Source organism: Lycorma delicatula, chromosome 12 (genome assembly GCF_047948215.1).
Source record: "Lycorma delicatula isolate Av1 chromosome 12, ASM4794821v1, whole genome shotgun sequence".
In the NCBI taxonomy this organism is placed as follows: Eukaryota; Metazoa; Arthropoda; class Insecta; order Hemiptera; family Fulgoridae; genus Lycorma; species Lycorma delicatula.
This window is the reverse complement of record NC_134466.1, coordinates 62,789,002-62,805,898: the sequence shown is the minus strand read 5'-3', so window position 1 is coordinate 62,805,898 and position 16,897 is coordinate 62,789,002. Positions and strand designations below refer to the sequence as shown.

At 30.5% G+C, this 16,897-nt stretch overlaps 1 protein-coding gene across 1 annotated transcript in view; it reads left to right on the top strand.

Moving 5' to 3' along the window:
* LOC142332974 (uncharacterized) overlaps window positions 1–16,897 on the top strand; it is a 238,217-nt gene that overhangs the window by 168,682 nt on the left and 52,638 nt on the right. The window lies entirely within an intron of this gene.

Genomic DNA, 16,897 nt, shown 5'->3' with positions numbered 1-16,897 from the left:
AAAGTAAATGTAATATTATATTTAAGACAGAAATATGTATGGGAATAACAGTTATTTACGACTAGCTTAGGGATTGAGTTAGATGCGTCAAAACAAAACAAGTGGTTTAATATTGAACTAAACAAAATCAATTTAATCATTCTATGAAAATTTATCATCTAACAAGACATCTCAAACATTTTACACAACGGTTCAAAATGTAATTCCATTATGCATTCAAGTGTAAAATGAAGAAGTTTCTAAATTCAATTGTCTCATTTCCTATTTTAATTTTTATTTATTGTAACTTAGAAAGGAGTACTATTGTTGTATATAAAATTTGTTTATAATTAAAAAAATAATAAATGGTGGTGTGGTAAGTTAATGGGGGTGTAGCCTGTAGTTGCTGGAATGAATGATTAAATATAAAAAAAAATATAAACAAAATCAGAGGTACTGTAATTATGGTATAACAATTAATATTATTTTAATTTTAAAATAGGACCTAAAGCTTTTATTAGTTGCAATAATAAAATTTTTCTTTATGGCATGATAAATTTCTTTTATAAATTATATTTTATAAATCATTATGTTTATATAAAAGGAACTTCACTCTTTTAAAAATCACATATTGCAAGTAGTTGCATTAAAAGCAATTAAGGGGAATGTCAGTACGGAAAGAATTCTAACATTTGATCTCCAGTTACTAATTATTTTCAAATAGATTGTAATGCTCAAAGATCGATCTTATCTAAAGTTAAATACTGCAAAACATCTTTATTAAAAAGATAATAAAATGTTTTTAATTGTTTATATACTGCATAGTAAACAAGAATGAAAATAATTTTTTCTTTACCCATAAATCTTTTAATGTAGACTCTTTTCATCATAAATTTACTTGTCCCTGACTGAGAAATACCTCACAAAAGAATTTTGGATTAATCAGAGAGGCCTCTTTGTTTACTTGTCATGTAATCTCACATTTTATTTCCAAAATTAAAATACCTTGTCTAGATCGTTCATGTAAATAACAATATGTAAAATAAAACCGGTAATGCAAATAAGGGGACTTCATAATAGGATGCTTTCTTGTTAAGCTATGAATCAATCATAAGCAAAAATCTTTACTATTGTATTAGCCCAATAGTTAATTAAAACATACGCAGTAGCAGACATTGATTCTGACTACAATTTAATAATGATGTAATGTATACTGAAGTTTCAAAAAAAGAAAAAAGTATGAGAAGGAAGAGATGGAAAATAGATAGAGAAAGATTAATTTTTGTAAACATCACATTTCAGCCACGGGCTTTTAATTCTTCTTCTTTTGTGTTTACATAATTCAGAGTCTACTTAGGTATTCTATCATTAATTCTTTCTAGGTACACCATCCACCCAGCCCATATCTTATAATTAATAGAATCCACATTTAACTTACTTTTTATACATTAATTTTTACGTTCATTTGTTCAAGAAACTTCCTTCACTCTTAAAAACAGCATCTTCATGTCTATCTGATTCTTTCTTGTCACAGATATTGTTGTTCATTGCTATATAGGAGCATTGGGACAGTTATATGTTATATAATTTAATAATGGTGTCCATCTGGACTTTATTTCTTAAACAGCAAATTATAGTACCCACTTGTATGTGGAAAATGGATTATTTTATTTTTAATCCTATTAAATATTACAAGAAATATTGCACTGCATGTAATTAATTGAAATATGAGTATATAAGTTGCTCCAGAATGATTAAAATAAACAGGCACAGAATTTACTGCAACTGAAGATTTGAAAACAAATAAAAAAAAAAAAAATAATTAAAGCAGAGGTAAAGTAAAATTTAAGAGTAGTAAAAGACTTAGGATAATGAAAATGGACAAAAATGAAATTAATAACAAGAAATGTAGCAATGAAAACTGGTTGAAAGAGAGATCTATTGAAGTAACTAAATGATAGATTGTAACATACATAAAGAGATTAAAAAAAAGAATTTGGAAAAATTAAACAAAGATGTGGATGGTAATCTTTGTTACAGAGAGAAATGTATGGTAAAAATACATAGAAGTATGTAGGAGAGTTTTTTTATTTAATGAAGTGCAAGAAGAGACAAAAGAAATTGATTACTTTACAGATAACTATATTTTAAATTCAATTCAATAGTATTTTGAAGGATTTAAACAAGAATAAAGTACATAAATTGGGTGACATATCACCTGAATTATTACACTCTCCGAAAGAAATAAAACTGAATAAACTGTATTTATTAGTAAACTAAATTTATGAAACTGGGAAATAACTTCTTTCTTTAAAAAAAATGTAATTATTGCCATTTATAAGTAGATTAAGATAAATTTTTGAGTACTATTTTACCACTAGTTTATTATGCATAAAAAACAGGGTAGATCACAGGAAAATAGAATATATGATAGAAGGCATATTAGGTTGATTTGGTTTCACAAAAAGCATTTATATAAGGAGGGGCCATTATGGCTCTTAGACTAATCTTAGGAACAGTCACCTTTTCTACTTTTCTGTATAGTTATTTGCATCTATTACTTTCCTGTTTCTTCTACCCAAGCAGTAAGGTGATTTTTGTCTATATCCTCTTTTTCCTGTTTCTGTTTTTACTGGTCTTATTATTTCTTATTCTTTTCCATTTGGATTTCATCCATAACACTGATAAATAACAAAGGTTCTGCACGGGATTTTAAACTAGTTTCCACCAAAAAAACTGTCATTCTTTTTGAGGTTCTAATTGTGCTTTCACAATTTTCATTTCCTCTTTTATGCTGCCCTCACAATTCTTCTAGACAGGTTACTATAGGCTTTCTTAATATTTATAAAATTATAATCCACTTTTTCCACACTCCCAACTCTTCTCAATTATCAAATATTCTTTCAAGGATCTTTCTGTGTATGAGTTTAAAAAACTCTATAATTGACATCTTTTTAATAACTGGAAACATGAATATTATTAAGCTATTTACTTTTAAAAGTATTAGTTTTTAGAGTAACCTTTTTTTTCTGGGAGTGTTGGCCAAACTTAAGGGACTTATTCAGGGCATCAGAATAAACAAAAACGTTCCTGTGAACAAAATTCATTTTCCTGTGTCTGCCATTTTGTGTTTTTTTAATAAAATTGTATATCTTAAGAACAGATTGCAATATTTTAATGAATTTTGGATACATCTACTCAATGGCATCTTCTACATAATAAATGTAAAAACATAATACATATATAATAAAAAAAACAAAAATAAAAACATATGAATATATTTAAAACATGTATAAACATTTATACAGTAAACATATATAATTTTTTGAAAATTACAAAATGGTGGTTATGTAACTTTTTTAATCATTAACCGCTCCAATTTTAATCATTAATAAGGGGTTATTATTAATTATTTTTAATTCAATTAGTGAAAAAAGTGAAAACAAGCACAATTATCAAATTGCATCATTTTTGTGATCCACTGTAACAATTTTAGTCATATCTCAGCTGTTTATCAATCTATTTGAACAATTGAGGTGTCTTTACAATAAAAAGGCTTAACATATTTTCTAATAAAACTAATATTTATGGAATTATTAATATTTAAAGATTCAAATGGCTGCCATTTTGGAATCTTCAAAAGGTAGAATTTTCAAACTTACTTATTTTGTAGATTTTGAGTATACATGCACATTGAATTTCATTAAAATATTTCAAAGCTTTCTAAAATGCAGGATGTATTTTTTTTCATCCTAAGTTTTCTATTTTGTTTTTTTAATTTTCATTTGCAAGTAATCTGCTTATCAGAACAAATCATTCTGTATTATTATACCACAAAAAATAATGCTAATTAACATTATTGCATCCTCTTATGAATGATAAATTTCATAGTGAGTGTAAAATACTTAGTCATTGCTTCTAACCAGTGGCGGCTCTTATCTAAAATTAACGAGGGTGCTGCTCCAGAAAAGTTTTAGGCTTTGTTTTAAAATTGTGTAAATGGAAGCAAACATGTATAAAACGAAAATTTATTGAAAAACTTGATAAAACCCTAAAAGAACAAAATCAAACATTTTTTACTTACTTTAACCTAAATTGTTACAGTTCAAGATTGATCTACTCATTTAAAAATGAAATCCATTGTTGTTGTTTTAAAAAAAAGAATCAAATAGAATAGCTGGAAGCAGGATAATAATCTAATTCTACACTTTATCACATTCAAAAATATAGTACACAATTTTTAACACTTTATCATTTTTAACACACCCAGAGTAAAAAAAAAACTATCTTCCACCAATACGCACGCCAGGGATGGCACTGCAGGAGTAACAGTGCTTTCTCTCCCTTACAGCCTCGCGCACAGCTATGTGCGCCTGTGCACAATAGCCAAACACCACACTGCTGGAACTATGAAGCGCACAGTTTTATACCAAGATTTTTGTATGTTTTATGTAAACTGGGGGATGGCTACTGACATTAAGCTCAAGGATTATATACTGTACAAATATAAAGAAAAAGGATCTTATTATATTAAATGTTATCAATAAAATCAAGTGGAAATAGGGGGTGCTACAGTTCCACAGTGCCTATACGTGAACCACCACTTCTTCTAACGATCTTGTCTGTTGCCTGAAGAGGATGGTTCCTGATGAGGTGCAAAGTGACTGGAATGCTACCATGAAAAATACACTTCACTCAATTAAGAACACTGTTTCACCATGGAGCTTCTCATGCAGAAATAACTGTCGAGAAGAGGTCATTATCTGCCGTTTGTGAATAGGTTACATTAGACTCACTCATGAATATCTGATGAAACAAATGGATGCACTAGTTTGTGCTCGCTATGACAGCTGACTGAGAACGATCACATTCTTGTGGATTGATCTGTTATGCAGCACTGCATCGCAAATTTAAACTGGGGCTAACATTCAAACTATTCTACGGATAATGAAATATTTTTGTTTTATGTTTTACGGTTTCTTAGGACCACCTGTTTATACTCAATAATTTAAATTTCTGTAATGTGTATCAGCTATTCATACCAAATGCCATATAGCAATTTGAAATTTTAATTTTCTAATTGAGACATAAAATGTGATATATGTTTGTTTATTACAACAAATACATGTCCAGGAGATGAAAACACAAAAGTGTTTTTCACTTTCAGAATAAACCAAAAAAAAAAAAATTGACTGGAATTGAATCCCAGGTTAATAAACAATGATGAGAATAAAAGTGAAAAGTTTTTAATTATCTATGTAGACAAAGTATTATGACTAAAGATGTATGTAAAAAGTTTACTATTGAACCCTCAGAAGAATCTCATCTCAAAATAAAAAAAAAAAATGTTTAAAAACATCCTTTTTTAAAGAGGATGTTAAAAAAACTGTGAATTTAAAAAGAGTAGTTATTAGGGATATACACAGATTTGTGACAAGATGGCAAGTAGCTGCTGAATCCAACCAGACATTTCTGTAAGAGGATTTTGGAAAAGCTTACTCTGTTGTTAATGGACCAGTGGGTTTTATACTGTTGATGAGTATTAAGGTAACAGTAAGAGTTTTGTGTTTTTTTTCAGGATGCTATTTCTTAATAGGATCCCAAAATGTTTATTTTTATAAAGTATAAAGAAATAACAATATAAATATAAAGAAATATAAAAAACTAAGAAATATAAATATAATATTTATATTTTTTATTAGTGTTTTTTCAGGATGCTATTGAACATTCAGTGTGTCCTAAAGGCTGTACTCAGAGAAGGTGTTGCCTGCAATCTGGAACCACAGGAGACCCTGGAGATCCGAGATTTGAACTGTGTGACAAAGAAGGGAGGATGTGGAAGCAGACTAAGAAGAGATCTTGGAGATTTAGGAAACTGAAGGGTTAGCATTACAAATACTAATGTCAGGAAGCAGAAGGTAGTCATGATAGAGATTGGCAAGAAGGCTGCTTTCAGATTACTCAGCCAGTCTATGAAAAAGATTGGCTGGGTGTACTGCCAGATTAGGTCTAGAGCACAAGTCCCTCAGTGTTTCAGGTCCCATGGGTATGGGATCTGGCTTGTGGATTGTTGAACGCACTGATGTTGTCCTTGCTGCTGCTGGTGAGGTGGTGGTAGCTGGTTACTTCAACTTCAGGCTGTGGAGTGGGGTATGGAGCATAATGACTCAAGAGGGAAATACATTCTGGATGTGGCAGCACATACTGGACTCGCCGCAGTCCTCAATGTAGGGAGCATGATGACGTTCCCGGTCTTCAGATAGGATATCCAAAGACCATTCTCGTTATTTCACTCGTCTCATCAAAGAGCTGGTCATGCTCGTCAAAGACTGGAGAGTCCTGCACTGTCAGAGACCACCAATGCATCTCGTTTAGAGTCCTAGACGGTGCACGGGAGCGCCCAGAGGCTCCACGGCTGGTGAAAAAATACAATTTCAATAAAATTGATGAAAAGAGATTCACAGGAAAGATCTCCTCAGGGGCGGTAATCCCTGGGAACATAACCACCAGGAGGCCATTGGCGCTGAAGCCGTGGTTCCTTAGACCATGCGACTGATCGCTTCTGCATGTGTCGCCTCTATCCCCCACGGGAAGCCGAGGCACTGGAAGTGACCCGTTTACTGATGGACGCAGGAGAGTATGGGGTTGCGCTGGGGTGTTAGAGAACTATTAAGTAAGAGATTGGTTGCGGCGATGAATCAGAAGGTGGTCTATCATCCTACCAGTACGGTTTTCAGCAGGGTCGGTCGACCCTGGATGCAGTTCGAGGTTGTTGAGGCAGTGCGTCGGCGAGCAGAGGCCACAAATATTTTTCGCGCCATGGGGTCCTTCTCGTTTCGTTGGACGTGAAAAACGCGTTCAACTCTCACAATGGAACGACTTGCTTCGGGATATGGAGAATTCATTCTACGTGTTCTCGATACCTCCTCAGAATGGTGGATGCATACCTAAGGAACTGCGGTCTCATCTATAAGACAGCAGCTGGCTGGCATAGAACCACCATCACGTCGGGGAGGTGCAGGAGTCGATCCTTGCCCCCGACCTTTGGAATGCTGTCTACAATGGCTTGCTGAGGCTGGAGATGCCAGTAGATTCGGCCTTGGTTGATTATGCTGATGACGTTGCGCTACTTGTTGTAGCCCGCGACGTGGGATACGCCGAACTAAGGTTCAGCCGAGCGATGCACAGTGTCAGCGGTTGGCTGGATGACCAAGGATTGTCTCTAGTCCTCAGTAAGCCACCGACAAAGCCACGAGAGCATAACCGCTCTCTCTCATAACGGCATGGAGAGCTGCTCTACTAAGTGACCCAGTTTTTAATGTGTTACGGTCAATTAAAAATGGTCAGTTCCAGGCAGAATCCTGATAGAAAGGTGGGTGGTTTTAACCAGTAGTTTACTAGTGGTGGTTTGATAAGACCACCAGAGGGAGCCCAACACTCCATACGTAAGTGCATTTCAACTCTCCACCCAGAAAAAAAATATTATTGTTATTATTTTCTTTGAATTTATTGATCCTGAATTATATTAAAATTTTATACTACCATTACTACTTTGTTTTACATATTTTTGCTTAAAGAAGATTGTTTTATTTCCTTTTTTTTATATATATATGTGTATTCTTTTGTTCAGTAGATATTACAAATAATGTATTCATTGTAAATAATTTTCTATGCAGTAATATTAATATTTTTGCTGGAAGAAGAACTTTAAAGAAAAAAGCTTATTCCTCTGTTACTTATGTACATTTATTTAATATTAGCCTCAATATGTTTTTCTTTCTGCATTTAATTTATTATTTCTTACAGTTCAGTAAACTGTAAAAGTTAACATATAACTATTGATTTTATTTTTTTCCTTTATTAGAAAAATTAAAATAAATTAAAAATACAGAGATTCTTTAATAATATACCAATTTTATTGTATAAAATTTTCTTTCTTGAAAACGTTTTTTCTTAAAAAAATTACATAGAAATAGATATAAGTTATGGTTAATATAAAATAAAATTCAAATAATTTGTGAATCTAATTGAAGAATTTACTATTATTATTTTTTAGTTTGACAAAACAAGTATTTTTAAATAACAGATTACGCTCTGATAACAAAAGAATCCGGGTACATTTAATTTAAATTCTAGTGATTACACTAAATTCTCCATTGGCTAGATTGGATGTATATTCACCCTTAAATACAAAAACAGAAATATTCATGCACTTGACACAATAACAGAATAATCTTTTGAAAATCATCTTACAGAAACAAGACATCCAGTCATCTCTTCTCTTCTTTTTCTGTTTAGCCTCCGTAACCACTGTAATGTATTACTTCAGAGGATGACATCCATTCAAACATTTTAACATGTACATAATAACTAAGAATCAACATGTTTGTACAATTTTACTGATCAATATATAAGATATTTTGGAAGTCATCTGATATCCAGAGCAGTTTTCTTGATATGGGTCCTGTAACTAGCTGTCACTTGTTCATATAATGAGAGTAAGTAACTTGTTACATGTAGATTCTCAAGCCAGGATATGTGAACTAAACAATAGAATGATGGCCTCCTCAGTTAGGAGTTACGGCTCCTACTGGGAAGCCATTATTGTTAAAATATAATTGGTATCAATTTCCTGGATAGAAAGGCTAGCTCTGACCATGTATATCACTCTGATAGACATGTTTGAACAATATGAAATTATAAACGCACTAAAAATAAAATATGTAAAATAAACAAACAACATACATTGAATATATTAACTATATACTAAAGAGGTTTTCTAATCCCACTTTACAATAGATATCAATCAAACTAATTTTCTAAGTGTAATGATGTTCGATATTGTTAACAGAGTAAAGATATTGCTTGTAGGATTGAATATCATTTACATGTCAATGAGATTAACATTCTTTGATAAGCAAAATTATACTTGGTTTTATGAAGAAAAAGCCTGGCGAGGGAAGTTTTTTATTGGTGAGAATAGCTGTCATTTTTTTTGAACTGGCTTTTTTTAGTTGCATGTCATCATATATATATTTAAGCATGTATATATGTGTTTATTTTTGTTTATTCAAGTACAAGACTTGATATTGTCATTGTAGATTACAGTACAATCAAATATCATTAATTAATTGTGAGAGTAAAGTTATATTTCACTTCTTGACTTTCTAGTCAATTATAAAGAATCCTCATATGCTTGTATAATCTATGAACTCAAGTACTTTGTTTTTTTGAATAGGTAATGTTGTTAGAATTAATTTAACATTTTTTTAAAATCTACTTTTCCAGAATATCCCATCATTTTTATTCCTTTCCACATTCCCTTTCCTTTGTCTTGTTCTCTTGATATCCCTTTATATTTAAGTAACTAAAATTATGAAGGTTTAGTCTGTCTGCTTTAATTAGTTAACCTATTCAATTTTGAATAAATAGTATAACAAATTAGTCATATATGCCAATTGATTTAACAGCTATGTATCAAAATTTTGCTGTTCTATTTCTTATCATTTTTATTTCATATTTAGATACATGGTAAAAATTAAAAACAAAATTAAGTTTACTGATGAAAGTTAAGTTATTTTGATGAAGTTTAAAGCGGAGGTTTCAAGTTTAAGGCAAAGGAGAACTGTTTCAATTTTAAACTGAATTATAGTTGCTGAACTGAATGGTGGAGAGCTAGCGCCTGCAGTCTTTATGAGAATGTCCTAGGTTCAGATCCCAGTCAGGCTTAGTATTTTTCATATGCAACATAATTTTTATTCCACATTCCCATATAAGATGAATTAATAAACTAGTTTTTAAGTTGCTTTTTCCAAACGAATCACATTTAGAATCATAAAATAAGATTTTTAGGTTACTCATCAGATGATAAATTTTCAAGTGCCAATTATATGATTTCGTTTGCAACATGGTCAAACCATACTGTTTCTCTCTGAAGCATCTTAGTCTGTAACTAAATTTGCCATCATCATTCAAGATTAACATGCCTGTGTATGATATAGTATTGCTTCTTGAGATTATTTAAAAATGTTGGAATAAGTTTTCAGAATTCAAAAATTCGATGTCCAATATTTGTTTGGTGCCAATATATGTAACCTTATATATAGCCAATAGCCTTCCTCAAAAAAAAAATAAAATAATACTATCTAAAAAAGGAAACTAACAATATTTACGTTCATGTATTAAATTAGACAATCAAATTATTTTGATGTTATATAGTATAAAACATTATACATACAAGAAAGGGTCTTATTTATCAGTTTCTATTTTTAATAAATTATTCAGAAATCTAACAAAATTTGTCAAGTAATTTTTTTTAAATTAAAATTTTCTTTTTATATGAACAATATTACTGAGTAGGTGAATTTTTAAATAATACTAATTACATAAATTTGAATTTTTCATATCAATATTTACTTACATCTACTTAAATTTGCATCCAAATATTTATTAATACCTTCAAATTTTAATTTTTTCTCCAATGATTTTATTTATTTTCATTACATTGCTATGTCCATATTATTCTTATTTTTATATATTAATGTAGACAGAACTATTAATTATTTTGTATTTAATAATATTTTTTCTGATCAAACTTTCTGTATATCTTTCAGGAAACTGCTGGACTAAATCCTTTCTGTTATTCGTTAAATAGTACATCTAGTAATTACAAAAAATGATCTGCACGGGCAGTTATTTTATTTATTTATTTTTGTGTGTCATACACTAAAATTGATTACTCTTATATTGTCCATAAACTGTTCGTAAGTACTTTGATTCATAATTATCAATACATAAGTATTCTCATTTTAAAATCAAGGTTCTATTATCCAACGTTTCTGAGACTATTCTCTTAAAATTAGCTTGGATAAGTTAGTATTTTTACCTTCAGAACAATTGTACTGATTTCTATGAAATAAATATCAGACAGTTTATTTCAATTTCACAAGCGATTGTGATTTAAACAAATATAAAAGATTGCTTGTACTTATTCATATTCAAACAAGCTCTTTAAAAACAATAAAAAAATAGTCATCACATCAATATCGTATTTTTACATTTAGTTTATATATAAACTAAACGTCTCTAATTGAAATTTCCTATTCAATTTAATTTTCTATACTTCTCAAATGATATGCAGCTTTAAATAAAGATACAAAGAAACATTTAGAGCTACAATATATAGTCAACAAGATACAATAGAGTCAACATTTTCCAATCATTTTATCGATAAAAGAATTTACTTGAACTTTGTCAAGTATGTAAATACAGATGTGTACAGATGAGTTCCAAAATCTTGTCCACATTTTCCAGTATTTTACTGGTAGTTCGCTATCCTGAGTGATCATTTGTTTTTAGCTGCTATATTTATTCTTAATTCCTTTCAAACTTTTAAAAATAGTTTAATTTTTTCTAACTGTACTTAAATTTAACTTTTAATTTTTATTTGGTTAATTAACTTTTCATTTTTATTAGTTAAATTAGATATATTGTAGAATAACTCTAAAGCTTTCTCAGTACTAAAAACAAAATATCACATTTATGAATAAAAATTATAATTATATTATTAAATTATAATTATATATTAAAAAAAATAATAAAAAAGAAGAGAACACTTATCAATATTCTTACTCTAGCTATGGTGAGTATGGTGGCTTATGTAACAATAAAAAAAATCAATTCGATATTTCACAACCTTACTTCCATAAATAAGTAACCGCATTTACTAGGATTTGAACCTTAGAACTCTAGACTTCGAAATCAGCTGATTTGCGATGACGAGTTCACCACTAGACCAACCCGGTGGATTCATTTTTTTATCCCATTTATCTATTCTTTTTTTTTTTAACCTTCGAGACCACAGTTATGTATTGCTTCAGAGGATTGAGGTGAATGACAATTTTTGTAGAGTGAAAATGCCATGCCTGACAGGGATTCCAACCCGGGACCTCCGGATGAAAGACCGAGACGCTACCACTCGCGCCACGGAGGTTGACTTAATTTTTCATTCTAAAATTTTTATGTCAACTGTAGTTAAATTTGCATATAAAATGTATACAGTACATAAAAAAATTATTGCAGTATCATACACTACCCTATTATAATTTGTAAGTTCTATGGGATACAATGAATCGGTACAAGTGAACAGGATAATTCCGGTATAACCAAAGCGGTTGGGTTTCAATTAACCACACATCTCAAGAACGGTCGAACTGAGAATGTACAAGACTACACTTCATTTACACTCATACATATCATCCTCTGAAGTATTATCTAAACGGTAGTTACCGGAGGCTAAACAGGAAAAAGATAAAAAGTAATATTAAGTTGCTCAAACAGTAACAATCATACAAACTATAAATAAACATAAAACTTACAAAAACAAATGATTTCTGCCTTCCGAAGTAATACAGATTAGTATTGGGAAGGCATTTAATAATTGAATTAACAAAGTGTGAGTCTCAATCACAGTGTGAGCTGCGGTTGAACTGAATGAGTCGAATGAATGTTACAAAAATAATAGAATTAAATTTACGTTACAGAAAATAAAGTTCTTTTTTAACACTAATAGGCTTCCCGTGGAGACTGTGTGAGGCTAGAATGGTGAGATATGCGAGCTCCTCACGGAAGGTAAAAAGGGTGCCTATGGGGTGTTCTTTTGGAAGGTGCAATGAGGTGCTCTCATAATATCTCTGCAAACAATCGTCCGATTTTCAAAATTCAAACTGTATTTTTTAGCAAGTTGAAGGCTAACTTTTAACTTTTGCATGCATCCTGTACTCTCCATTTAACAGATCACGGTTGTTCAAGACAAACTATATGTACATAGTTTGTCTGTTTGTTATCACATCATGCAAGAACTAACCAGCCAACCAATTACTTTCAAATTTGGAGGGTATATTCATGTTTTCCCAGGGAAGGTTTAAAGACATTGTCTACATGGTTATGATATTAAAAATATTCATTAAGGAAAACACAGATTAATCCTCCTTTTATTGTTATATTTCTGTCATCATGGCAACAGAACTAAGTTATGAATTTTCCATTGTCAAAGGTGTGTGTACGTTAGTTACCATGTTACTATTATTCTATCTTTACTTTCTTTTAAAGGTTTGGTCTTTTAGGTTTCTATAAAGTTTGAATACTAAAAATATTATTTATCAGTATTATTTTCACAACCATGAGGATAACATACAGTGAGTTGGTTGAAGGGGTTAAGCCCCCTGGTTAGATTGGAATGGCGACTGAAGCAAGCTCTGTGCCAAATTGTAAGTGTGAGTGAAGCCATCTCTGCGGCCATGGGGTATAATTCTTCTTACAAGAAATCATGTACAAAACTGAATAAGGAATTAAGAAGAACACAAAACATAAAGAAGAAATGGCTTTTTGAGACGCCTGCTGATATGTAGAAAATTCAGAAAAAGCAGGGAAGTACAAACTTATGTGCAAAAAAGTAAAAACAGCAACATGAAATAAGTTGATGTATTAAAGAAACTACCAGTAAAAATAGGTAGTAGTGTTATAGGAACAAGAAAATGTATTTGAAAGGTGGAATAAGTACAACACTGCTCAAAATGAAACCAAGTGATCTTCTTATGAAGGCTGTAATTAAATCGAAAAACCTGAAACAGAAGCAGCAAACCTAAAATTGGAAGTTTTATTAGCATCAACATAAGTGATTAATTCTTATAAGAGGATTTCAGGAAATAACAAAATTATGTAATGATAACAGTGGGATATTGTCAGATTTTCTTAAAACAATCATGATTCCATTTCCAAGAAACATTGTGTTAAGTTTTTTAATCTTCTCTTCAACAGAAAGACCAAGTAAAAAAAAAAAAACACACGATTTAAAACAAAATAGATTTACAAGGAATAGAGGCACTGCAGATGTGATTAGGCTAATCAAAACTATTAGCAATAGGTATATAGGAAGAGGAAAGGAATAAGTATAGTGTCAATTAGAAAAACTAATGTAAATAATAAGACAAAAACAAATGTAGAATCCAAATATACAAGATTAATTAGAGAATTCAGCTGAATCAGGAATTGGTTATTAAAATAAAGTATGCTCAAATTAAGTTTAACCTAGGAAGAGGAATAAGCAAGGATGCTGCCTTTATTTAATGTGTAGTTAGGAGATATGATCAAAAATGCTCTAGAAGATGAAAGAATACATCTAGGAGAAAGGAAAATAAATTGTAAAATGTTAACAGTGTTTGTAGAATATTTTTTTTGGAGATGAAGCACATGATTGCACATTATTGCTGAATAGTGACAATGTATGTTAAGAAAACAAAAGTAATGAGAGGTTAGGAAAAAATAAGCCCATGAATATCTACAAAAAAGAATAAAACAGTAATGGTGAACAATATCTAGAAATACTTAGCACAAATGGCTAGAGTTAATGCTAATAGAAGAGTTACTGAGAGTATGATAGGCCATCCTGTATTGATTACATTTTCGATCAATTTTACATTAACACACAATGTTTCTAGTGCTGTCATTCTGACACATTTTAATGATTATAGGGCTTTTGTCATAGCTATTAATAAGGACAGAACCCAAAATAATTTTAAAGGGTCCTGGATTAAGATCATATTTATATGAACATATAAATTCTTGATGTTGATTTTCAGTTTAATAACTTTTTTGATTTAACAATATATCAGAATCTGTTATTTATTTTAAGTCATGGATGAAGTTGGGCTGCACATTACCATATCTCGAACAGACGGGTTGTATAAGATGTGGCATAAAAAGACTGAATACATTTAGTTTAAGAAAAAGATAGATGTGTGGATTATGGCAGCTAAAAAATTTTTTAAATGCGAGGGAATTACCTGCAAAGAATCAGTCGAGAATTAAAAAAACAGTATACTTCTATGCCTACTACTAAATAAAAAATATATGTAAATGTTGTTTCTGATAAAGATAAAATTGCTAATATTGTTAATGAATATGGTTCTTGGATCTACTCTATAATTTTGAATGTACTACTTTCACATAAATTTTACGGTAAAGTTATAACTTTTGCAGATGATACTGCTCTAGTATATTCATAACAATCTTGATAAGTTCCAAACTGTAATGCAAGTGATCTGGATAATTTAGGCTTATAGTTTTATATCAGTAAATTAGTTCATAACGCTTTAAAATAAAATATCTAATTTTTAATTTTCCATATACTTTCAGCTTATTAGTTCCATGAATATACCATAATGGTGACTGTGCTTATATAAATGCAACTGTTAAGCGAAATATCAGGTGAATTTTATTACATACTTGGGTTGATGGTTTATTAAATTTAAGGAAGTTTTTTCCACTCGATCTTCTTCACCAAATCTACTTTGTCCTAGTTAATTTGAAATTATAGATTACATTGCCAAAGATCAACATAAGAAAAATAATAGGGGTGTGAATTATGGCAGCTAAAAAACAATACAAAATTAGGGAATTACCTACCGAAAGATAGTGGAGAATTATAAACCAGTGTATACCTAGGTTCTTTAACTGCCTGCTGGGTAGTGTAAGAAGTACCTGTAATCTTATTTTAAATTTAACTTAAGAGTGGATTTTATATTTTGCATTTGATGAGATGGAAGCACTGTCTGGCATTGTGGCATTGACTTCTTACTAAACTGTATACTTATAATGTTGTATATCTATTCCAAAGATAAACTCTATAGGTTAATTAAAGAGAGAGTGTGGATGATAAATTTGTATATTGTATAATTTTTATACATATATATATATATATATAGCCTAGGACACTCCCAGTAAAATAAGGAATCCAACTTAGTCATATGTCTAAATTGGTTTAACTGTTGTGCAAACAAACAAACATACATACATACACACATACATATATGTATATAAACAATCTAAATACATTACACTCGTTTTTGGGCAGTGTAAAAATTGAGATACACCAATGAACTGTTAAAAGCTTTTTCCAAAAAACTGTCTGCCTTTAAAAAAATCCTGTCCTTGAACCCACCTTCAATTTATAATTAGTACAAAGTAACTGTGTACCACCTTAAGGGAGGTACAAATAATGTTAATTTTTCCATTATGTTAATATAACAATATATATTCTATAACATTAAAAACAAACCTGCAAATCCACTTCTAATAACACTTTACTCGTACATCCGTCCAGCTTTCCTTTCTAATTACATGCTTCACTTTAGACCTGAAGAATACATGTGCTGTTGCTGCTTTTTGAGGTCACAAATCAAATTTTATGATCAAATAGTAAATGTAATCATAACAGCAAGTGTTTCCTTAAACCCAACTGATGCAGGGATGATATAATACTGCCTATTATTGTGTACCTAATTAGCAGGATTTGTAATTGGATCTCATCAGTGATCAATGACAGCTGATTGGTGATTATAATTATTATTTATTACGTTAGTTATGTTATGTTAATGTGCTATAAACTAATACTATAATGCCAGATTAAACTAATGGTTAAAACGTAGATAGACATTGGCAATATAAGTTGTAAAAATGTTTGACTTCTTAGTAAGCAGTATTATATTTTACTTGATAATGTAAATCTATTTCATGTGTTCTTGTTGCTTTTTACTATCCTGCCTAGCGCTATAGCAGTGGAAGTTGAAAGTATGGTAACCCATCAAAATAACCTTTTAAATAAAAACTACAGTGAGACAAGAGGATGGTCTTACAATATTACTCGATTGTGCTCTGGAAAAATTAATTGCAGAATATAATAGGAAAATACAAATACTTAATAAAAATGGGGGGGGGGGTTAACATCTTAATACTTAAATGTAAATGTTCTACCATTAGCTGATGATCTGGTAACTTTGGTAAAAGACTTTAGATAGAGAAAATGAAAATCAAGACTAGAAAAATGTGCAAACAAAATTAGGCTACAAATTTTATATGA